Here is a 25,371-nt window from a genome sequence, read left to right on the forward strand (position 1 = left end):
GGAGCAAGAAATGTGAAGTGGAGTAAGGAAAGCCACTTTAAAAAATTGTGTTTGCAAAACTGGATGGCTACATGCAAAAAATTGGGATCAGATCTCTGCCTAACAACATGTACAAACGTAAGATCAAAATGGAGTAAAGACCTCAACATCAGACCAGAATCCATAAGGTACATTGAAGACAAAATTGTAAAAACCCTCCATGACATTGAAGCTAATGATATCTTCAAAGATGTCACACCACTGGCCAAGCAAGTGAAATTAGGGATAGACAAATGGGACTATCTTAAACTAAGAAGCTTCTGCACCTCAAAAGAAACAGTGACCAAAGTGCAAAGTTAGTTTACAGAACGGAAAAGGATGTTTGCCCAATACACATCCTACAAGGGGTTGATATCAAGGATATATAAAGCACTGGTTGAACTCCACAAGAAGAAAACATTCAACCCCATAAAAAATGGGACAAGGAAATGAACAGAAATTTTCTCACATATGAAATCTGAATGAGAAAAAGGCACATGAGTAAAAGTAAAAAGAAATTTCCTTAGCTAAGTTCATGGCTTAAAGGTTCTGTTGTCTTCCTAACAGCAGAATATAATTCAGTCAAATCCTCTGATACCTTATAATAAGAATCTCCTTTATTCTAGTATCCAACATTTTGTTTCTCTTTATTTCCTGGAACCAATATTTCTATCTAAGGAAATCAGATTTTATCTATCAAGAACTTCTTCCAGCCTCTAACCATTATATGACTCCAAAGTCAGTTCAGTTTTTAGGTACTCATTACAGCACTACTTGATCTTCCAATACTAAAAGTCTGTAAAGTAAAGTAAAGTAAAGGCCCTCCCGTTGATCATCGATTTGCTCGAGCGGGCCCAGTAACGTCTCCATTGGAGACTTTGTTGTTACTGTGTCTGGCATAGTAAAGTAAAGTAAAGGCCCTCCCGTTGATCATCGATTTGCTCGAGCGGGCCCAGTAACGTCTCCATTGGAGACTTTGTTGTTACTGTGTCTGGCATATCGAATACTCTCGGTAGCTTGCCGGGCTCTCCGAGGGGGGCGGAGAAATCGAACTCGGGTCGGCCATGTTGGCTGCGTGCAAGGCAAACGCCCTACCCGCTGTGCTATCGCTCCAGCCCTGTAGTTTTCCTTATTAACAAGGTACGGCATTCTGAGTACTTTCACTGTCACTGTCCTCCCATTCTTCATCGATTTGCTCCAGAGGGTACCAGTAACATCTCCATTGTGAGACTTGTTGTTACTGTGTTTGGTATATCAAATACATCACGAGTAGCTTGCCAGGCTTTGCCGTGCGGGCAAGATACTCTCATTAGCTTGCCGGGCTCTCCGAGAGGGGCTGAGGAATTGAACCCGGGTTAACGGGGTCAGCAGCGTGCAAGGCAAATGCCCTACTGCTATGCTATTGCTCTAGCCCATTCTGAGTACTATTGCCTTAAAACGATAGAAATTTATTATTTCAGTTCTGAAGACTTGAAGTCTAAAATCAAGGTGTCAGTAGATCCACACTCCCTCTGAAACACTCAGGTGTCATTCTTTGCTAGTATTCTTTGATAGTCCTTGACTTGGAAGTGTGCATGTCCAAACTTTCTTTATTGTCATGTGTGTCTCCCTCTGTCTATATTCACACTCCAATCCTTTTTCCTTTTTGGGCTACACCAGGCAGTTTTCAGGGCTCACTCCTGTCTCTATATTCAGGGATCACTTCTGAAGGGCTCAGAGGATCATATGGGATGCTGGGGATCAAATCAGCGTCATCTGCATGCAAGACAAGCACTTTACCCAATGCTAGCTTTCTGGATCCACTATATCATCTTTTTATAATGACAGTACTTATTTTGGATGAAGGACCCATCCTATTGATGTAGGTGGGTAGATAGATATGGGGCCCTATGGCAGTGGAATTTCTTGAAAGTAGTAATACACCTAGTCTTAAGGCTGTGGGGACCCACCTTGTAGACACAGGAACTAAGACCCGATAAGACTTTATTTATTTATTTTTTTTTATTGAATCACCTTGGGAAAGGTTACAAAGCTTTCAGGTTTAGGTCTCAGTCATGCAAATATCAAACACATTTCCCTTTACCAATACTTTTTTTTTTACCATGAAGAACCCCAATAAAACCCCACCCCCCACCCCTCCCAGTCCCTGTGGGGCAGATGAATTCTAGTTAACACTCTATCTGCTTTGATTAGATTCATTGTTTCAATAAAAGATTCACCTCTATTATTTAGAGTTTACCCCCCCCCCAAATCAGACATGCTGAAAAAGCATTGTGACGTGATTTGCTTTCTACAGCTGGGTTCAAGAATTAAATGTTGGTTTTGGATTTCTGCTATTTTACTTATTGACCCTGGAAGTATTTCTACTGAAAGTCAGATAGTTAAGAAATTGGTTTCTGTGCTCTGGAGTCATGGCCGTGCTGGATAGCCGCTAGTGGGGGGCAACTGGTGGCCTCGGTAGGGCATGAAGGGCGGACCGAAATGCCCCCTTCCCATGAGGTTTTAGTCGCCCCCACTCCCCCGGCTCATACCTGCTGTCCACAAGGCTCCCATGCGGCTGCCATCTTTCTTTCCAGAGAGGAGAAGGCGACTGGGGCAACACCCTTTCCCCTCCGGACAGACATGATGGCCTGGCTTAACGCATAGTCCTTTCACTTTTCTGCTCCAAGCTGCCAGGTTCTGCATTAAGTCCCTGTGCTTCTGGGGCTGTGGCCGTGCTGGAGAGCCGCTCGTGGGGGGCAACTGGTGACCTCGGTAGGGCGTGAAGGACGGACCGGAACGCCCCCCTTCCCATGAGGTTTTAGTCGCCCCCACACCCCCGGCTCATACCTGCTCTCCACAAGGCTCCCATGTGGCCGCCACCTTTCTTTCCAGAGGGAGGAGGGCGGAAGGGACCAACACCCTTTCCCCTCCGGGCAGACATGATGGCCTGGATTAACGCATAGTCCTTTCACTTTTCTGCTCCAAGCTGCTGGGTTCTGCATTAAGTCCTTGTGCTTCTGGGGCTGTGGCCGTGCTGGAGAGCCGTTCGTGGGGGGCAACTGGTGACCTCGGTAGGGCGTGAAGGACGGACTGGAACGCCCCCCTTCCCATGAGGTTTTAGTCGCCCCCACACCCCCGGCTCATACCTGCTGTCCACAAGGCTCCCATGCGGCCGCCATCCTTCTTTCCAGAGAAGAGAGGGCGAATGGGGCAACACCCTTTCCCCTCTGGCAGACTTGATGGCCTGGATTAACGCATAGTCCGTTCACTTTTCTGCTCCAAGCTGCTGGGTTCTGCATTAAGTCCTTGTGCTTCTGGGGCTGTGGCCGTGCTGGAGAGCCGTTCGTGGGGGACAACTGGTGGCCTCGGTAGGGTGTGAAGGACGGACCGGAACGCCCCCCTTCCCATGAGGTTTTAGTCGCCCCCGCTCCCCCGGCTCATGCCTGCTGTCCACAAGGCTCCCATGTGGCCGCCATCTTTCTTTCCAGAGAGGAGAGGGCGAATGGGGCAACACTCTTTCCCCTCCAGCAGATTTGACCCGATAAGACTTTAACCTGGAGCTAGTCCAAACCAGAGAAAGCTGGACCCACCCTCCAAGAGAAGCTCTAGCAGCAGCAAAGGTCAAGAAAGAGGTTTTACCTCATGGGAAGGGGGGCGTTTCGGTCCGCCCTTCACACCCTATCGAGGCCACCAGTTGCCCCCCACTAGCGGCTCTCCAGCACGGCCATGACTCCAGAGCACAGAAACCAATTTCTTAACTATCTGACTTTCAGTAGAAATACTTCCAGGGTCAATAAGTAAAATAGCAGAAATCCAAAACCAACATTTAATTCTTGAACCCAGCTGTAGAAAGCAAATCACTTCACAATGCTTTTTCAGCATGTCTGATTTGGGGGGGGGGGGTAAACTCTAAATAATAGTGGTGAATCTTTTATTGAAACAATGAATCTAATCAAAGCAGATAGAGTGTTAACTAGAATTCATCTGCCCCACAGGGACTGGGAGGGGTGGGGGTGGGGTTTTATTGGGGTTCTTCATGGTAAAAAATAAGTATTGGTAAAGGGAAATGTGTTTGATATTTGCATGACTGAGACCTAAACCTGAAAGCTTTGTAACCTTTCCCACGGTGATTCAATAAATAAAAAATTTTTAAAAAAAAAGAGGTTTTAAAGAAAATCATCTCAGTTCTAATCCCTTGGCAACCACCCTAGCAGCGAACTCTTATCTGGGTAAAAAGCCCCACATAGGGCAGCTTAGAAAAACCCTATAAAAGTCAACTTGAGCAAAGGACGCATGTGCATATGCTCTCAAGCCTGTGTGCTGCTTGTGTCTGTGTGGTGCTGGAGCACATGTGTCTCCTGCATCTCCCCTCTTGAGAGGTGTACTTTCATGCTTTCGTATCTAATTCTGGGACATGTGTAGGTGCTCTCCCCCTTTGGAGAAGCCCTCGTTCTCTCTTGAGTGTGCTTCTCTCTCTTTCTCTCACTGTCTCTCCCTGCCCCCACTTCTCCATCCTCAAACACCTCCAAATAAAATTTGTTTTACTTCATTTTTCACCCTCTGAAATTCTTTACTGAGAGAAAGGCAGGGACCTGGAAGGCTTGGGTGAGGTCTAGGACTGACTTTCCTTTCCTGCAAAGAGCAATTCCTCACTTCTGCTTGAATCCACAGATCCCTGAAAAATCGGGTGGTGCAGATTAACTCCCATGGCAAGCAGACTAAGTAGACATCACTTGAGGTCCATTCATCGAAGACTCTATTAGTCCTAGCTCTGCCAACTTGTCCCGGGGTGGCAGAGGTAAATTGGGAAAGAGTGGCTGTCTCTCTCCCCTCCACTTCACATAAATCACCCAGGGGTCCACTGGCATCACTATCTGATATAACTTCAACTAAACTAATTATTCCTACAATGTCTTGAGGTTCTATAGATTAGAATATCAATTTATCTTTTGAGGTTAGGGAGGGGATACACATTTTATCCATGATAGAACCTAAACAAGCTGAATAGGGTCTTATAGCATATGCGCATCCTAGACTGGGGAATCCACACAGGTGAATGGCAAGGTACCAGATCCTTGAACCCTGAATGTGAACCAGGTATCTATGCAGAGGAAACCTTGGTGAGGGGTTCTGAGACCAAAAAGAATGAACACCTGTGAGGGGTGTGCTGGAATTCTGAACCTGAAGGTTGTAAGACTGTACTCTGCATGGGTGCTAGAGGAGTCTGATGTGGGTTGTCAGAACTTGATGGGATGGGGGTGGGGGTGAAAGATCCATGTATGTTAGAAGGAAGACCTTGGAATCCTAGCGTTTAAGTGGGTTGAGGAGGGTGACTATCAGGGTTGACAACCAAGTATGGCTTACTCGAGAGTCATGGGACAATACTGAGACATTTGAAAGAACTTAAGAGAAAGTCTGAAAATGTTCACATTGTGGTTATATAAGACAATGTCTTTGTTTACATCAAATACTAAAGTATTTGGGAGTTATCAAATTGGTATGAGAAATAAAAAGGTAAAGGTAAAGGCCCTCCCGTTGATCGTCGATTTGCTCGAGCGGGCCCAGTAACGTCTCCATTGGAGACTTTGTTGTTACTGTGTCTGGCATATCGAATACTCTCGGTAGCTTGCCAGGCTCTCCGAGAGGGGCGGAGGAATTGAACTCAGGTCGGCCATGTTGGCCGCTTGTAAGGCGAACGCCCTACCCGCTGTGCTATCACTCCAGCCCATGAGAAATAAAGTTCACTGAATTGTACTTGTAATTTTTTGTAAGTTTCAAAATAGAGAATATTTAAAAATGTGGGTGCAGAGTTTAGACAGAGAAGACTAAAGTGAAAGAAGTGATGACTTGGTCCTTATCCTCAGGACATTAACACCCTCACTCGGTGATCAACACCTCTACAGGCAACCAAGATGACAGTGAGTCATCAATACTGCAAGATAGAGTCAACCAATGGACTTTGACTGTTCCACTAGAATCTGTGTTTCTGTGTCATGTTCCAGTGAAATAAAACAGAATTGGTTCCTTTGGAACTGAAGAATCATATTCAACCAAGCCGATAAAGGAGACAGCAGAGTCGAAGACTGACACCATGATTTGGCTTAAATTTGGGCTTTCCAGTGGACCATCAGTGTTCAGACATGACCCTTACCCTTGGACATCTGTCCTGTCATCTGAAAAAAGAGAACTTTGGAATAAAATTGCTCCAGCTGAAGAACTTCAAGAAAGTTAAAAACTTTAAAGAAAGAACTTCAAGAAAGTTAAAAAAAGTTCTGTTTCAGGGCTCCAATTCTGACTTGATCAGCTAAGTGCAGGTACTGCAGGAATTACTGGGGAGAACATAGCCAAGGGCTCATTCATTTTTAAATTTTAAATGATGCCTGCTAAGTTCATGAAAGCTCATCATCCTTATAAGTAGGTTAAACATAGCCTTCTGTGGAGTTCATGCCCAATTCAATCAACTTAATCAATTGCTGAATAAATAGCAGTACTCTTTCATTAAAAAAATAAACATAGCTTTCATTTAAAAAATATGGATGCAACCTGTTTTGATTTTAAGAGATGTGGGTTGTACAGTAACAGCTACTTATTATGATAATTTCCATAATTTTCTGGTACCACTTTTCAGACAAATATTCTAAAATGAAAGTAATGTGTGTTTGGGGCCAGAGTTGTAATACAGAGGATGGGGCACTTCTCTTGCATACTAACTACCCGTGTTCAATATCTGACACCCATGTGATCTCCAGAGCCCTGCAAAGAGTGATCCCTGACTGTAGAGCTGAGAGTAAGCCCTAAACACCTCTGGGTATGACACCCCAAAAAAAGTCCAAAATCGAGGCTAAATAAAAATGGAAGGTAATATGTGTTTATACAGGCAAAAGAGTAAAGCACTTATAAACGCCTCACCCAACAATACTAACACTGGCTATATTTCCTTTATGTTGAAAAATAAAAACAACCAAAGAAAACTGAAACGGAATGAATCAGCATTTGAAAATTATAATTTGAAGGTAAAATCTGTTCATTTCTCTTTTTTTCAGTGTCAGAGGAAAAATTGAAATGGCTGAAGTTTTCTGTTGTCAGGAACCTTGCGAGTCTTCACTGCAGTCACTAGAGGGCACACGCCTAACATAGACCATGCAGTTCCAAAACAAAATCTGTGATAATTGTTGATAACTAAAAGAAAAAAAAACCTTTAGAAAAGAAAAAAGAGAGATAGTACAGCGCATACACACGGCCGACGTGGGTTTGATCTCTTGCACCTCATATGGCCCCCTGAGCACCATCAGGGATAATCCCTGGAGCACAGAACCAGGAATAAGCCCTGAGAACCGCTGGCTGTGCCACCCGCCCCATCTCCACCAAAACAAGTAATAATAAATAAATAAATAAATAAATAAATAAATAAAAAGTAAAAGAAAAGATTTCTATCCAGGGCCAGAGAGATAATATAGCAAATAGGTCTCTTACCTTGCAGGTGACTGACCCTGGCTCCATCCCTGGAACCTGATATGGTCCCCCAGGCTCTTCCAGGATTAAGGCCTGACTAATGTGATCCCCCATCTCAATACAAAAATTCTATCCATTAAAAAATAAACAAAACCCCACCACCATGGCATTCTGATATTTTAAAAAATTTTTCTTATAATGGCTTACTTTATTTTTAGAATGAGAAGATAAGGAATTTACTGTTTTTCAGATCTGGTTGTCAAGATACTGGAATTTCTACTTAAAGTTTAAGTTTACCTCTTGGTGGCGTGAATCTACTCAAAGTTCTGCGGGCGCTCCCTAAAATTGTTCTGCACTTTTACAGAGGTGGACCTGTCTGTTGCAAAGGACCCAGTCACAGGTTCACTTCTAGGTTAATCTTCCCTTCTAGCAAAGAAACCAGGTTTTTCCCCTTAGGGTAAATGTTTTCTTGAATGAGTTTGATGGCTTTAGAGAAAAAGGTTAAGTTTTCCCAAAGTTAAATAAATACTAGTACTATTGTGTTGTAAGGAGGGGCGGGGCTGGACAGATCTGGGTTTATCTAAGAAAGTATTTGGGGTGGGAGAATTGCTAGAGGAACTTTGGCTAAGCAGCAAACCATTGCCTGACTAAGAGAATTTATTGTTGTTCACATCACTGTGAAAAGAAGTGTCATTGATAAGCATGTTCTAAACAAAGGGCCTGATTTCATACATGTATTTGATAAAATCCTAAGGTTTCACAAATGTTAGCTCTGATTTTCTTAAGGAATTATTAATCTTGGTCTGGAGCTATAGGGTACTTGCTTTCCACATGACTGACCTGATTCAGTTTCCAGCACCACAAAAGTTCCCTTGAACCTGCCAAGAGTAGTCCCTGGCTGCAAAGCCAGTAATAAGCACTGGGCACAGCTGGGTATACCCCCCATAACCCAAATAAATAAAAGAGTCATCTTCTTTAAGATGTTTTAAAGCTCAAATTTGTACTAAAGGAAAGTGTTTATTCAGGGAAGAGGTGGTAAATTGGATCAGGGACATGCATTATAATGTAGGAACAAATGTGAGTGACCATGGATAGTTATGGGATTTTTTTTTGCTTTTTGGGTCATACCTGGCAATGCACAGGGGTTACTCTTGGCTCTGCACTCAGGAATTACTCCTGAGGGTGCTTGGGGGACCACATGGGATGCTGGGAATCAAACCCAGGTCAGTCATGTGCAAGGCAAACTCCCTACCCTTTGTGCTATCGCTACAACCCTACATTTTTTAAAAATGAAGGTCAAAGTAAATAGGCATTTAGAGCTTGGTGAGTTCTGATTATTTCTTGGTGGTGGTGGTGGGATCTGGAAACCACTGACGATCACATTGTTTTGTTTGGGGGCCACAACTGGTGGTGCTCAGGGCTTATTTCTGGTTCTGCACACAGGGATTACTCCTGATGGTACTTGTGTGGCCCTCTGGGGTGCAATGCCAGGGACTCAACCCAGGTCAGCTGCATGTCAACGCAAGTCCCTTTCTCTCTGTACTGTTGTTCTCACCTTGATGGTCAATTTTAACTTCACCCTCTTGGGATTGACATCCTGTGGTGCATAAGAGAGATAATGGAATTTTGGTGGGAGATGGAGTAATGGGTTTATTTTAAATATTTTCCCCAAAGGTAACAAAAGAAAAAAAGGGACCATGTCAAATTAAGTTGTTTTGGGATGGAAGGATAATAGAGGAGGTAAGGCACTTACTTGCCTTGCTTGCTTCTGATCCTGATTTGGTCCCCTGGACACAGTCAAGGGCCACTTCTGAGCACAGAGACAATCTAATCCCTGAGAACCTTCAATAGGTACCTTCAGGAGGTAACACCCTCCCCTCCAAAATTTTTACATGATTAAAAAAAATCAAGCAAAAATAAAGACACTCTTCTTAGTAGGATAAAATATTTGTACACAATACATCAAATAAAGGACACATATCCAAGCTACATAAAACTTCACGAAACTTAACAACAAAACTAATAATCTTATTTAAAAATAGAGACTTCTCTGAAGAGGACTTAGAAACAGCCAGTAGGTATATGAAAAAGTGTTAACATCATTTATTATCAGGCAAATGCAAATCAATGACTATAAGCATCATCTCACACGAGTGAAAAAGACTGGAAACAACCAATATTGGTTGGGGATGTAGTTAAAAAAAGGAACCCTGATTCACTACTGCTGAGAATGTTGTCTGGTTTAGACTTCGTGGAAAGCTATATGGAGAAACCCAGTCTTTTAGCAAGTCTGACAGACTCATGTTTTCTTTGAATCGAGCATTCATTCATCTAGTCATTTAATAAATATTTATTGGACACTTTCAACTACTTTTTTTTGGCAACATACGGTGGTTTTCAGGGCTTACTGCTGGCTCTGCCCTCAGAGATTACTACTGGTGGTGCTGGAGGGACCATTTGGGATGCCAAGTATAAAATCTGGGTCAGATGTACACAAGACAAGCAGTTTACCCACTGTACTATTGCTCCAGCCTCACCTTCTAATGTGTTATTGATGTAGGCAGGCAGATAGGGAAGGCCTCTTCCCAAGGCAATGGCAGTAAATCTCCTGGGAAGTAATAGCCCTGACCTCATGGAGGACTGGTATCTGTCTGTAACAGGCCCTGAGGAGGTTGGACCAACCCCCTCCAATAGAAGGTCCTGCAGAAACAAAAGTCAGGAGAGGAATTTCAAAGAAGACCATCACCGCTCCCAACTCCCTGGTAACCTCCCTAGCAACGGACTTTTACTTAGGTAGAAGCTCCACATGGGGGCAGGTTATAACCCAATAAAGGCCACCTTGAACAAAGGAAGCACAGGCATATGCTGCCTGTGCCCATGTGCTGCCTGCGCCCATGTGGCCGAGCACATGTGGTGCCTGAGCACATGTGTTGCCCACATGTCCCCTCTTGAGATGTGTACTTTCATGTTTTGATGTCTAATACTGGGATGTGTGTAGGGGCTCTCTCTCTTGAACAGATTACTCTCCACTCTCTCCCACTTTCCCTCCTTCCCTTCAAAAACCTCCAAATAAAAACTGTGTAATTTCACTGCTCGTCTACTCCTGAAATTCCTTTCTGCATGGTGAGACAAGTACCCAGTAACCCTGGGTCCTGGGTGGCAGAGGCGGATGGGGAGAAAGTGACCGTCTTTCTCCTCCCCACTTCACATAAGTCACTTGTGGGGTCCATGGACATCATTGTGGCAGGAAAAATCATTCTACATCATGAACAAAGCAGACAAGAGCATTGACTGTGATAAGTTCACATTCTACAGAACACACAGAAAATCTGTGCTTCACTCCTCAAAATTTCCCCCTCTGTCTTAACCTCACAAAACTAAGGTTTACATATAACACCATATATATATTTTTAATTAAATTATTTTTCAGTTTTTGGGGACATACCTAGTTGTGCTCAGTGATTACGCCTGTCTCTGTGCTTGGGGGTACTGTCTGTGGTGCTGGGGATCAAATCAGTGTGCAAGGTAAGCAACTTAATTACTTTACTATCTCTCTGTTCCCATATATTTTTTATTTTAAAAAATTATTTAATTAAAGAACTGTGATTTTTGAGAGTCGTCCATACTGTTTTCCAAAAGGGTTGGACCAGCCGGCATTCCCACCAGCAGTGAAGGAGGGTCCCTTTCTCGCCACATCCGCGCCAGCACCGGTTGCTTTTGTTCTTGTGGATGTGGGCCAGTCTCTGTGGTGTGAAATGATATCTCATTGTGGTTTTGATCTGCATCTCTCTGATGATTAGTGATGTAGAGCATTTTCTCATGTGCCTTTTTGCCATTCGAATTTCTTCTTTGCGAAAGTTTCTGTTCATTTCCTCATCCCATTTTTTGATGGGGTTGGGTTAGAATTTGATCTGCCATTTGACCCAGCTATAGCACTCCTGGGAATATATCCCAGAGAGGCAAAAAGGTATAGTCGAAGTGACATCTGCAATTGTTTGTTCATTGCAGCACTCTTTACAATAGCCAGAATCTGGAAAAATCCTGAGTGCCCAAGAACAGATGACTGGTTAAAGAAACTTTGGTACATTTACACAATGGAGTACTATGTAGCTGTTAGAAAAGATGAAGTTATGAAATTTACATACAAGTGGTACTACATGGAAAGTATCATGTTAAGCGAAATGAGTCAGAAAGAGCGGGATAGACACAGAAAGATTGCATTCATCTGGGGAACATAAAGCAACAAAAAGGGAGATTAACACCCAGGAATGGCTGAGATTAGTACCAGGAATTTTGCTCCATGAATGGAAGGCCAGCCACAGGCTCTAGGTGAAAAGGAAGCTCAGATAGAGAAGAGAGTACCAAATGAAGGGTGTTGTGAGGGCCCTCCCAGGGTGGGAGAAGCATGCTAAAAGTAGTCGATAGACCAAACATGATTGCCACTCAAAGCCTCTCTTGCAAAACACAGTACCCAAAAGAAGAGAGAGAGAACAAGGGGGAATACCCTGCCACAGAGGCAGGATGGGACGGGGAGGGGGGGGGATGAGGGTTGGGGGGGATGCTGGGACCCGTGGGGATGGATGATGGGCACTGGTGGAGGGATGGGCACTTGATCATTGTATAACTGAAACCCAAGCACAAAATTTGTAAGCCTATAACTGTACCTCATGGTTTTTCACTAATAAAAAAAGAAAAAAAGAACTGTGATTTACAACCCATGTATTAATAATAGAAATTTTGCAATTATCATAAAATTTAGAACAATGTATAAAGACCTATGAAGTACAAGAGTAAAATCTCTTAATCCTTAATCCTGGCTTCTAGGAAACCATTAATATTTTGACATGAATTTGGTGTGAATAATTTAGATATTTTTATGCACATGCAAACAAAGGGAGATTTAAAATTTTTTTCTTGGCACTGTTGTGGTATCAAATCCAGAGCCTCAAACATGCAAGGCATGTACTTTACCACTGAGCCACATCCTGGCTTAATTTTTTTTTATTTTGTTTTAAGCCAGCAGTGATGGGAAGTTTAAAGTTCAGTAGCTGGGGGCACATTCATGTGATTTTTATTTTCCACAAGTAGAACAATACAGCCATATGCCAGTGCCTCTCTGGATTTGGTACTCATGCTTGGAATGTGAGCAGATGCTTAAGGCTATTATTGAAGTCCTTGTAGAGAGGCCTGTTCGTGTATGTTGCAGACACAAGGCCAAAGTTGAATGTAGTGGCCAAGTGAACAGCTGGCAATGGGGTAGGTAAATGAAGAACATGCCAACATTGGTTGCAAGTTGATGGGCCATGGGAACCACATCATCAGAAATAGTGTCCCTAAATTCCTCCGATTTTGGATATGGAAGCAATACTTAATGCCTTACAGCCTTTAACGCTCAATTGTTAAATTTGTTTGTTGGGGGAAAAAAACAAGTATGATCCAGATAAGACTAGGACGACTAAAGTTGGAGAACCCCCATATTTTCCCTAAAAAATCCTTAGACACAAAAATAAATTACAATTAGGTGTGTTGGATTACTGCCAACTCTCTAATATCCTTAATGTCAATTCACTACCCTTGATTACCAAACAGCACATGTGCTCTTATTTCCATCTAGGCTTTGCCACTCAGCTGCAGAAAACACAGTGGTGATCTCTACCATGCCAACAATCAGATATTTACCTTCTAATCAGATTTCACAAGAAATCTCAATGAAGTCATTATAACCAGACATGAAATAATTAACCCTTTTTCTTTTAAATTAAAAAGGCCTAACAGGGAATGATCCCTGTGACAGGTATAAAATTACATTCCTTCCATAAAATTACTAGCCCAGCAGATGCTCTTTCTGACTGAACAGAAAATTCACTTAAATTTTTTTCCCTTTCAGAAGATGGACAGAGAAAGAAAGAAATCAAGGGGGAAGGAAGAAGATGAGAAAGGGAAATAATGAGGAAGAGGGATCAGGGTTTGGTTATACTGATGATGTGGAAGAGTGGCGTAGCTATATATCCAAATCAGACTCAACAACACTGAAAACATGAGATTTGAGCTACAACCACGGAACTTTGTAATGTGCCTGTCAAGGTGGTGGGGTAGAAGTGGGGGTGGGGAGGAGATGGGGTATGGGAACACTGGTGGAGGGAAGTTGACACTTGTGGGATTGGTGTTGAAATATTATATGCCTAAAACTCAACTATTGATAACTTTGTAAATCACTGTTCTTTAATTAAAATTTAAAAAAGATAATCAAAAACAAAAAGTTTTCTTTCCTGGGGCCAGAGAGATAGTACAACAGGTTAGGCACTTGCCTTACGTGTGACTGACCAGGGTTCGATTCCTGACAAGCAATATAGTCTTCTGAGTTCTCCAGGAATTATACCTGAATGCAGAGCCAGGAGTAAGCCCTAAGCACTGCCAGATGTGGTTACTCCTCTAAAAAAGGTTCCCTTTTTTTATGAATATTTTATAGGCACAACCTATTAACACAATGGTTTTTGGTGTGGCGGCTCATGACCTTGATCTTCATTTTTTAATTAAAAAATTATAAAAGTTTAATTAAAAAACATGCTTTACAAAGTTATTGATAATTGAATTTTAGACATATAATCATCTAGTGCCAATCCCACCACCAGTGTTAACTTCCCTTTCACCAGTGTTCCCAAGTTCCCTCTCCCCCCTCCAAACCATCAGCCTGCCACCTTAACAGGCACATTTTAAAATTCGGTGGCTGTAATTGGATCTTGTGTTTTCAGTGTTGTTGAGTCTGTGGTTTGGTTGTATAGCTATACTGCTTCTTCATGTTACAAATATATTGGAAACCCCTGAACCCTGATCCCCTGTTACTTCCTTTTCTAATCTTCTTCCTCCCCCCTTGATTTTTTCCTTCTCTTTCCTTCTTTTCCCTGTACTCTAATATAACCTTGATCTTCTGATTTTTAATATTCATTGTTCACACCTTGTTTTCATTCTGCATCAGGGAACTGCAGGAACACTGGCTTTCTAAGATTCAGATATCCTGGAAGGCTCATAATACGTCATGCTATTAGGTTTCCTCAGAGAAGCATAGTAGGTTAGTGTGCCAAAGCCTTACACTGAGAATAGAGGATGGCCTAGGAAAATAATTACATTTGCACTGTCATAGAGAAAAAAAATCAAAAGCAGGAAGGAGAAGCTATTTCTTTTTGGGGGTTTTGGGCCACACCCAGCAGTGTTCAGGGCTTTAATCCTGGCGGAACTTGGGGGACCATATGTGCTGCTAGGGATAAACCCAAGGTCGGCAGCATGCCTAACCCTACCCACTATACTATGTCTCCAGCCCCAGAGAAACTATTTTTATACCATAGCCCAAAGCTAAGAAATCTTGACCTCTCATATGGATCTAATCCTGGGCTTCACTTAGTACAACTTGAAGCCTTTCTAAAAAAAACTTTAAACACTGGGTTTACAAAGTTCTTCATAATACAGTTGTTTCAATCATTCAATGTTCCAACAGTGATCCCACCACCAGGGTGACCTTTCCTCCAACATTGTCCCCAGTTTCCCACCCAATCCCCATGACTGCTCTCTTAGAAGGCACAAAATACTTTATTTTATATTGCTTATTACAACAAAATAGCTATTGGAATTATCAAAAAATGCTTCACTAGAAGAAACTTTGTGAAAATTGATTATGTATTACAATGGTGTTATTAAAGTCATTATCTGAGGGTTTACTAAGCTATTTGTTGCTAGTTGAGTCTTCATGTTATTGTCTTTTGTTTATTGAGCTCAATTTGCTTCCATGCTACTTTATTTTCCTAGAGCCCTCTTACTGCCCTGTCAGTACTGTGGAATTTGGAGGTATAGTGTGGCTGCAATATCTGGCCAGCACTCCAGGAATTCCAGGATCTGTAGAACTGGAATGATAAATTCAGTGGCTTGGATTGGCTTCCAAGATTAGTGGTGAAGCTGTGCATCTGGGCTGTGGGATGCTGCTGGGGATTCCAGTGGTACAGGGGTTGAGTGGATGCTTCCTGCCTCCGCTTTGAGAAGATCCCCCCAAAGTTCTCAGCCTGAAAAAAAGAATACCTAGAATGTTTTGTTGGCTTGGCATTTCTGCAGTTATGAAATAGTGAAGTTGGGATATTTGCATGTTTTGTTTGGTGGTGACTGTGAGGTGTGGGTGCAGCTGCCAGGGTTTCAACCAGGCCAGGACTTGGCCTGCCCCACTCCTGAGGAAGCCCTAGAGTTTTCAGCCTGAAGACCTGTGTACCTGTGAGTTTTAACCGTTTGGCTGGCAAGTCATCCGAGATTAGTGGTGAAACTGGCCTGTTGCTTCCATGGTGGTGGCTGAGGGATGTGTTTCCAATTTGAAGTCATTTTTCCTTTTTCTCCTTTTTTGGGAGGGGGTTTAAGCTAAACCCAGCTGTGCTCAGATGTTACTATTGAGTCTGTGCTCAGGGCTCCGTCCTGAGGGGTTCGGGGGACTCTATATGGTGTCAGAGATTTGAACTCAGGTCCAGCCATTGAACTCAGGTCCCACTGTACTATCTGGCCATTAAAACATTTTTAGGGGCTGGAGTGATAGCACAGCAGATAGGGAGTTTGCCTTGCACGTGGCCGACCCGGGTTCGATTCCCTGCATCCCATATGGTCCCCTGAGCATCGCCAGGAGTGATTCCTGAGTGCAAGGCCAGGAGTAACCCCTGTGCATCGCTGGGTGTGACCCAAAAAGCCAAAAATAAAAAATAAAATATAAAACATTTTTAAAGATGTCCTCCTACAGTGACTCACACACATATATAATTTCTCTAAGTCTAGTAAATCATGAAAGTTGCTTGAGTTCAAGAGACTTCTGGGTGTTAAAAGGTGTGTGTTAAAAGGCGCATGAGAAAGATAGAGAGATTTATTTAGTTTTCAGGACAGGATTTGGGTGGATGATGGTAATGGGAGAAGTGCTGAAATTCATATCACCTTTGGGCCATTTGTGATTGAATTTGACAAGTTAGTGAAGGTGCAGGTCATATATCTTGGGTATGTCAAACTAGCTGAGTTCTAACTGAGCGTGGAGATGCTAGAGAGGTTTAGGGCAACTACTTCTGAAATCAAGGATGATAAGTGGTCAAGTAGGACATGCAAGCTTAGTTTTTATTTGTTTCCCTCCTTTATGTCTCTTTCTGGATGAAATTTATTCTCTTTATGGGGTACAAAGCTAGGGATGGGCTTCAGGGACTATAAAGGCCTGGAAGGTTCAGTGCATTGTTCAAGTTTTTCAGGGTTGTCCATATCCAGCACCTCTGAAAGACAGAGTATTGCCTTTCTTGATCTTTGCACTGCCACCCATCTATTCTAAGGGCTTTCAATATGGACCTAAGAGCCTCTTTAGAAAGTGCTTCATTCTTTGACTCTTCTCTTTCCATTAGTCCTCACCACTCTTATTTAGACGAAAAATAAAAGCAAAATTGTCTTCATTCACTTTTATTTATGAAGAAGAGTTTTGCTTTTTATTGTAGAAGCAAATGCATGGGGCTTCTTATATTTATTGCCCATAAAACATCATCTAGTTATTTTTCTCAAGTTGTATTTTTATTGCTTTGGGAAAGTTGCTCTTATTGGAAAAAAGATTGCCCATTTCTTCTTGTGGGGGCTTTGTGTTCTGCAGACCTATTGAGAAGTAATATTCATGTAAGAAACTAGCAATTGTCAATCTTATTCCATACCAGGGACTTACAACACATTATTTTATTTACTAATAGTACCAAGCCCACAGGGTTGTCATGAAGACTGAGCAAGCACATGTATAGGAAGTGCTGAGTGTAGTGTTGGCATACTGCAAGTTAGCAATACAAGTGAGCTGGCAGTACTGTTTCTTTTTATCACTACTACCATTATTGAATTACTGGATAAAACACAGACAATAACCTTGAAAAAACAAAGTTCAGGGTCTAATCAAAAGTGTTACAAGATGCATAGGCAAGACAACTGAGAATGGGACAGTCAAAGTTTTATGGGATGTGGCAGAGAACAGTGGACTGGAGCTAACAGGGGTAGGGATTAAGCTGGTAACTATACCTACCTCCAGTTACAGGGACAAGGTGTCAATTCTATCCTCTCCAGTAAGACCAATTATAGTAATGAAGAGCACATCGCATACAGATTTGTGTTTTAGTCCTAACAATGCCATCAATATGTGATTTTGCATAAATCACTTCATGATTTAGAAACTGTTTCCTTATCTGTAATGGAGGTGCTAGTTCAGATGGTTGTGCAGCAACACATATGGAACAGAAACACATTTGAAGTAATCTGTGATCTTTATACCTTTCTATGATACCTCTCAGAATCATTGTTCTTATTCCAGAAATTAGAAGCTCAACGTTATTGATCACTTAAAAATAAATATTATTATTAAATATTATTATTATGGCATTGGGAGGAGTGGGAGGGGGGTATATTGGGGTTCTTGGTGATGAAAAGTAAGTACGGAGAAGGGAAAGGTGTTTGATCATTGCATGACCGAGACTTAAACCTGAAAGCTTTGTAACTTTTCCCACAGTGATTCAATAAATATAAATAAATATAAATAAAAAAGAAACCTAATCATAAAAATATTATTATTAAAATATAATAATAATTAAAATAATAATAACTATTATTATTATAGCAACAACAACAGAACCCCTGATCATGCTCTTGAGCCCTTGAGGTACCTTGGTTGCTTATTTCACTCATTTTCAATTCCAGGGGAAAGAAGCTGTTTGTTACTAAGGCTTGATAGAGCTATTTTTTTCTTCTCCAAAGGCTCTTTACTTTTTTCACAAAATTAGTGTTATTTCCACAAAACAAAAGTGTTTCAGATGTTTCAGCCTTTTTATCTTTTGTTAATTCTCCACTTTCTGGCAGCCTTTTATTTTTCAGGTAGATTACTGCTGCCCCCAAGATAGGTCCTCAGGTCTAAGGATTTCCTGGAGCCTCAATATCTTTGTGAGAATATTAGTATCAGGCTCACATTATACAGGAAATTCCAGATAGTGTATTTTCAGAGAATCTCCATGATTTAATCTTTCCTTTACATGATGTTATACTTACACCTTTTTTCTTAGTGTGTTGGCATATTGCACTGCCGGCTCTTATACTAATAATCTTTGTAACCTTAGTATTGCTTAATTTTTGTTTATGCCCTTTTACCTATCGTGCATACATACCCTATTATTACTGCTGGCACATGAAGTTTCTAGAACCTTCCTGTTATGTACAACAGAGGGATAAAATGAGCTCATTTATATTGCTAAACTTAGGGAGAACAAGGATTCAGTGGAACTAATGTTTCCTGGAAAATTATTGAAATTGTGAGTGGGAGTCATTATTAATTACATGCTCTGAAATTATTTGACAGAAAACGATTGCATGTGTATTATGAAGAAAGCATTGTGCAGAATTCTTCAGAAATACAAAAACATGTTCTCTATTGTTACGGAGAACACGAGTTAATAAAGGACTGGAAAAAAACTCTGAAGTCTTTGTGGAGTTTAAAGTTTCACAATAGGGACCTGAGAGATAGTACAGCGTGTAAAGTGCTCGCCTTGCACACTCCTGACCTGGGTTTGATCATGGAGACATTATATGGTCCCCTAAGTCTTTCCAGGAATTGTCCCTAAGCACAGAGCCAAGAGTGACACCCGAGAACCACTGGGTGTAACCCCAAAACTAATAAAGTTCTACAATAACATACCTGCCTCCAATAAAATGTCCATAGATGTGACTCTGACAGAGTGCTTGATCTGCCAGTGTGAGTGTGTGGGTATGATCCCCTCACATGCTGAGTACAAACCCAGTGGCACTGTCACTGTAAATCTCAGTACCACAATAAAAGTGCTATCTTCAACACACTGCAACCAAATTGTGATTGTCAATAAAAAAACTGGTTCATTTCAGTAGCAATAACTGCAAAAGGGAAGGGAAGAGGGAAATCTTTATCTGGTTTTCTCTTGAGATTCTATGTCTTTTAATTTGGCACTAAAATAGCAAACAATACAGATAATTTGGGAATTCATGTCATTTCACTTAAATTTTACTTCACTATATCACTGTTCCAGCCCAAGAACAGTGAACAGGATCAGTGATACTGGAGCGATAGCACAGCGGTAGGGTGTTTACCTTGCGTGCAGCCGGCCCTGCTGAGCCTGGTTCGATTCCTCTGCTCCTCTCGGAGTTCCCGGCAAGCTACTAAGAGCAAAGCCTGGCAAAGCTACCCGTGACGTATTCAATATGCCAAACACAGTAACAAGAAGTCTCACGATGGAGATGTTACTGGGCCCGCTCGAGCAAATCGATGAACAATGGGAGGACAGTGACAGTATCATTGTATCACTGTCATCCCGTTGGTCTTCGATTTACTCAAGCGGGCTCCAGTAACGTTTCTATTCCTCCCAGCCCTGATTTTAGCAGCCTCTCCTTACTGTCTTTCCCAATGATTGGAGGCTCTTTCAGGGTCAGGGGAATGAGACCTGTTATCTTTACAGTTTTTGGCATATCAAATACGCCACAGGGAGCATGCCAGGCTCTGCCCATGTGGGCAGGATACTCTGGGTAGCTTGCTAGGCTCCCTGAGAGGCATATAATATATATATATATATATATATATATATATATATGTATACTGTAGCACTGTCCTCTCGTTGTTCATCAATTTGCTAGAGCGGGCGCCAGTAATGTCTCACAACAAATTGTGAGACTTCTTGTTACTGTTTTTGGCTTATCGAATACGTCATGAGTAGCTTGCCAGGCTTTGCCGTATGGGCTAGATACTCTCGGTAGCTCGCCGGGGTCTTTGAGAATGGTGGAGGAATCGAACTCGGATAGGCTGCATGCAAGGCAAACACCCTACCTGCTGTGCTACCGCTCCACCCCCCCAAATATATATATATATATGTATATATATATTTCTCTATGATTTGTTGCCTACTATCTGAACCCCATCAAATATGGTGTGATAATTATGGAAAATGGATAGAAAAAGTGGCCATGCAGTCTGGAAAGCGACCTGGAGCGTGGTGGCAGTTGGGTAGTGGATGTCTGCTGCTGGGGCTGCGTCCCTTGGGGCAGGGAGGGCTCTCACCAGCCCCACTCTGGGGCGTCCAGAGTGAAAAAAATCTGGTGCAGAGTCCAGTGGCATGGTTATGGGAGCCTCATTTTATGCTTATTTCTGGGAGAAGCAGCCGTGATTCTGGAGGGTGGCCAATGAGGAGATTATCTGGTGCTGGCAGGGAGTGCCTTATGGGTGTGACCCCTGGGTCACCGGAGACTGGGGGAAACAGGCAGAGGATCTCTGCTCCTGGGTCCAGTTGAGCCCAGAGTCCAAGGTCACAATGTTCCACATTACCTAGGTTTCGTGGGACTTCATTCATGCGTTAGTCTCAACCCGAGCTTCTGGAAAGTGGCCTGGAGTGTGGCAGTGGTTAGGTAGTGGAGGTCAGCTGCTGGGGGCTGGGGCCCTTTTACTTATTTACGATAATATGATTTATTACAAAATCAAATGTGCATATGTGAAATATTAATATATAAAATATATAATTTTATCTGAATGATACATTTTGTAACTTTGCGTGTGTTTATAAAATAGATATGAAACTTTAAATTTATGGCTAATATATAAGAAACAATTAGAATAAGGTTATTATACTTTTGCAATAGAAACATACCGTATGTTTAACTATTATGGCTCAAAGATTTATAATTTACTGTGGTAAATCATTTGGTTGCTTAAAGTTCATGGTCTATATAAAAACATTTGTCATATAAGATTTTTGTTTTTTGCTTTTTGGGTCACACCCGGCAATACATAGTGGTTACTCCTGGCTCATGCACTCAGGAATTACTCCTGGCAGTGCTCGGGGGACCATATGGGATGCTGGGAATCAAAGGGTCGGCCGCGTGCAAGGCAAACGCCCTACCCGCTGTGCTATTGCTCCAGCCCCCATATAACATTTTTTGAGGGAAAACTTTTTCTTTCTGTCTTTTTTTTTACTTTTTTGGGTCACAGGTGTTACTCCTGGCTATGCAGTCAGGAATTACTCCTGGCAGTGCTCCGGTGACCATATGGGATGCTGGGGATCGAACCTCGGTTGGCTGTACGCGAGGCAAATGCCCTGCCTGCTGTGTTATGGCTCCAGCCCCTGGGAAAACTTTTTCAAAAATAAAAATGCTTTGGGGATTCAGTGTATGCACCATGACAGAAAAAAATCACAAAATAATATGAGGAAGGAAATTGTAAGCAGAGGAACAACGTGACATAATTGTGGTGGTGAGGATAGTCACAGAGTTGAATTGACTTTTATCTATTATCAGTAAACAAAAGGCAACCAGTATTGGCAAAGACGTGGAGAACTTGGTAGCCTAACATATGCTTGGTAGAAAGCAAAATAGTACAGCCACTACGGAAATTGTATGGAGGTTGCTCAAATGACCAAAATTAAAACTACTGTATGATCCAGCAATCTAATTTTGGAGTATTTATTCAAATGGTTGAAATCAAGACTGTGAAAAAGTTTACATTCCTGTTCATTACAGCATTACTCACAATTGCCAATAAATAGGAATTGCATAAATGTCAATCATCTGATGAATAAATGGGCAAAGACAATGCGACCATGTGCAAAAGTAGAAAACTATTCAATCTTTAAAAATATGGAATTTCTGCCAGATGACAATATCGTTGAACACTATGCTAAGTGAAACAAGCCAGCAATAGAAAGACAAATACTACATAATTCCACTTGTGTGTCCCTTTAGTGAGATACAACAAGTTTCACAAGTTTTCTTTTATGGAAGTATTTTTTGATCATTACATCATTCATTTAGCGGTGACAAGCAATATAAAATAATAAAATAAATTATTGTGAACCTGCTAGTGGGTAGGCTTGAGGGATGATTGGGAAACTGGGACAGTAGTGGAGGGAAGGAGTCAGTGGTGGTGAGATTGTTGTTGGAATATTGAATGCCTTAACAAATCATCATGAACAGCTTTGCAAAAACAGTTTTAAATAAAATGGAATTTTTAAAAAAAAATTGATAAAATGATAGTCATGATGTATTCTGGTAATAGAAAGTGAGTTTAAGCCAGAGAAAAAGTATTTATAGGAGAGGAGTGACTAATGAGACTGGAAAAGAAGATCAGAGTCCAGATGCAGGCTAACGAGGTAGCCCTGAATGTCTGTCAGACATTACAAAGTCATTAAAAACTTTTGAACAGAAGAATTATGCCATAGATTTATTTCCTAAGAAAACTGATGAAAGTATTTGAGACTCTTCTTTCAAAAACCATAGTTAGAGGAAGGTAAGAAACATGAGCATGAAGATAAGGAGCATCAAGCAAAAGACCACCGTATTTGATGACCAAGATGAATTTGTGACCTCTCCAGGGAATATTTTTGGCAAAATGGTGGGGGTTGTTTTAGAACTATAAAGGAATGTGTGTTGAAGTAAAGGGAAGGTGAGCAATTCAAGGGTCCAAAGACTTTATGGGAAGGAAGACTGACAGAATTTTGGGCAAATTTTTAAAGGCTTTTTAAATTTATTGGGGTTTTAATTTGTTGAGATACTGTTAACATGGGCTGGAGCAATAGCACAGCAGTAGGGCATTTGCCTTGCACATGGCCAACCCGGGTTCAATTCCTCTGTCCCTCTCAGAGAGTCCGGCAAACTACTGAGAGTATCCAGCCTGCACAGCAGAGCCTGGCAAGCTCCCTGTGACATATTCGATATGCCAAAAACAATAATAACAAGTCTAACAATGGAGACGTTCCTGGTGCCCACTCGAGAAAATTGATAAGCAATGGGAGGACAGTGCTACTGTTAATATGTTCATGATGGCTTCCCATGCACACAATTCCAATACCACAACTCTCACCAGTGTACCTATCTCTCTCCCCCAAGGACCCCAATGAAATTAGAGAAAAAAGGTTCTGTGGAGAGACTTGGGAAATTCTGGAGCCACTGGCTCCTTTATAAAAGAGATTGTGGAGGAGAAAGGCTGAGATGGGAATTAGTGGAGAGGTTTCTTTGGAAGGAAGAATTGTTTTCTTTTTTCCAAGAAGAGATGAAAGGAAGAGAGATCAAAGGAAATGTTTGGAAGAGGAGAAAAAACACAGAAGAAGAGGAAAAGAGTAATAAAAGTTTATGCAGACCTACATAGAGAGCCTTGCTCTCTTGGCCAAGTATTCAGAACATGCTTTTCAAAGCCTGCCCATCACCCAGGCTTCCAAAGCATTCATGGCCTGATTCTCTTCAGATTCACTCAGGGAAAACCTGACAGCTGCAGTCAGCTCACTCCTTTTTGCAGAGAGTTGACACTGTTTCTGGTGGGCTTCAGAGACAGTATAAATGACTCTCTCCTGAGAGCAGGTTATGCTCGGCACCCAGGCAGTCTTATTACACAGCCAATTAAACTGCTATCACCTGAAAGGTATCTAGAGTTATTCAAGGTCTGCTTGAGTAGACTGAATTTTCCTGTTCACACATTACTGTCTTAGAGTCAAAGAATTCCAAATTACCTTAAGACAAGGATGTAAAAATGATCTTAGAAAGAGTAGATTTATTTGCTTTCTTTCTTTTCCAAGAGCAGTCATTCTCAGCTTCGCTCAGGGTTTACTCCTGATTCTTCACACTAGGATTATCCTTGGCAGCACTCAGGGTGACCGCATCTAGTGTCAGGGATCAAACCCGGATTGGTTGTGTGCAAGATCAGCACTTTACCTGGCAGCCCCTCCTTTGTTTTCTTTAAGCGGGAGTCCCAGATCTTACTCATTAGATCCTAGACAAGATCCATTTTAATATCTTTGGATGGAAGAGTCCAGGAATCTGTATATATATATATTTTTTTGCTTTTTGGGTCTCACCCGGAGATGATCAGGGGTTACTCCTGGCTCTGAAGTCAGTAATTACTCCTGGCAATGCTCGGGGGACCATATGGGATGCTGGGAATTCAACCCAGGTCAACTACGTGCAAGGCAAACAAACGCCCCACCCGCTGTGCTATTGCTCCAGCCCCTGGAATCTATATTTTTAAACAGTGGGAAGCTCTAATTTTATTTTTGCTCTATTGCACCTATCTGGACACAGCCATGTCAGTTTCTCCTTATCTGTCCTTCCCCGGGGATTCCTAAAGTGAGGGTACCTGGGAATTGAGTACAGGAAGCCAAAATCTGGATTTTCCCCATAGAAAGGCAACATCCCTCTTGTAAATAAATCTTTCAGAAACTAATTTAGTTCGTTCCACGGAAATGAACTGGGAAATGACCCAACAGAAGGACTGAAGTGGGGGCAGAGGGACGTGTGCCAGTTATACCACTGCATCAGGAGTGGCCACAATGGACCTTTTGCTTTCTGCAGGAGTATGTCGATGTTTTGAATGCAACACACTTTCCCATCTACTTAACTGTGTTATTTAAATAAATTGCTTTGCTCTTGAGGGACCTTGTACACTTTGGCTCAGTGAGAAGCTGGTAGATTGGAGTCAGAAAGAGCTGTCAATGTGAAATCTAATAGAGTTTCAGTATGGGAATCTTAGGGTTCAGGCACAGTCTTACATTAGGTATCGCATCTTGTCATTAGATGACATAGATATTACTATAAAGAATAAGTCTGTGGAGAGCAAGAAGATTAAAGCTATAAACGGTCTATGAAAAAATAGGAGATTTCTATGTGAAAGCAAGTGTTTCTATTTGAGGTGTGAACAAACACCAAACCACTCTGTGGACTGCTTACCCTTCTTGTTTTACCTTCACCCTGTATTACTTAGACTCTTTGAAATACTATCAAGTTAGTATTTATTGACTCTTTCAAAACACAGTTGGTGGCAGAGGGTGGGGGTACAGTGCCTCACAGCAGGTCAACCTGTACCTGTGGGGCGAGTGCATCAACAGCCTGATGGTGCCTTCAGGC

The sequence above is a fragment of the Sorex fumeus genome, unplaced genomic scaffold, assembly GCF_029834395.1.
Source record: "Sorex fumeus unplaced genomic scaffold, SorFum_2.1 ptg000075l, whole genome shotgun sequence".
In the NCBI taxonomy this organism is placed as follows: domain Eukaryota; kingdom Metazoa; phylum Chordata; class Mammalia; order Eulipotyphla; family Soricidae; genus Sorex; species Sorex fumeus.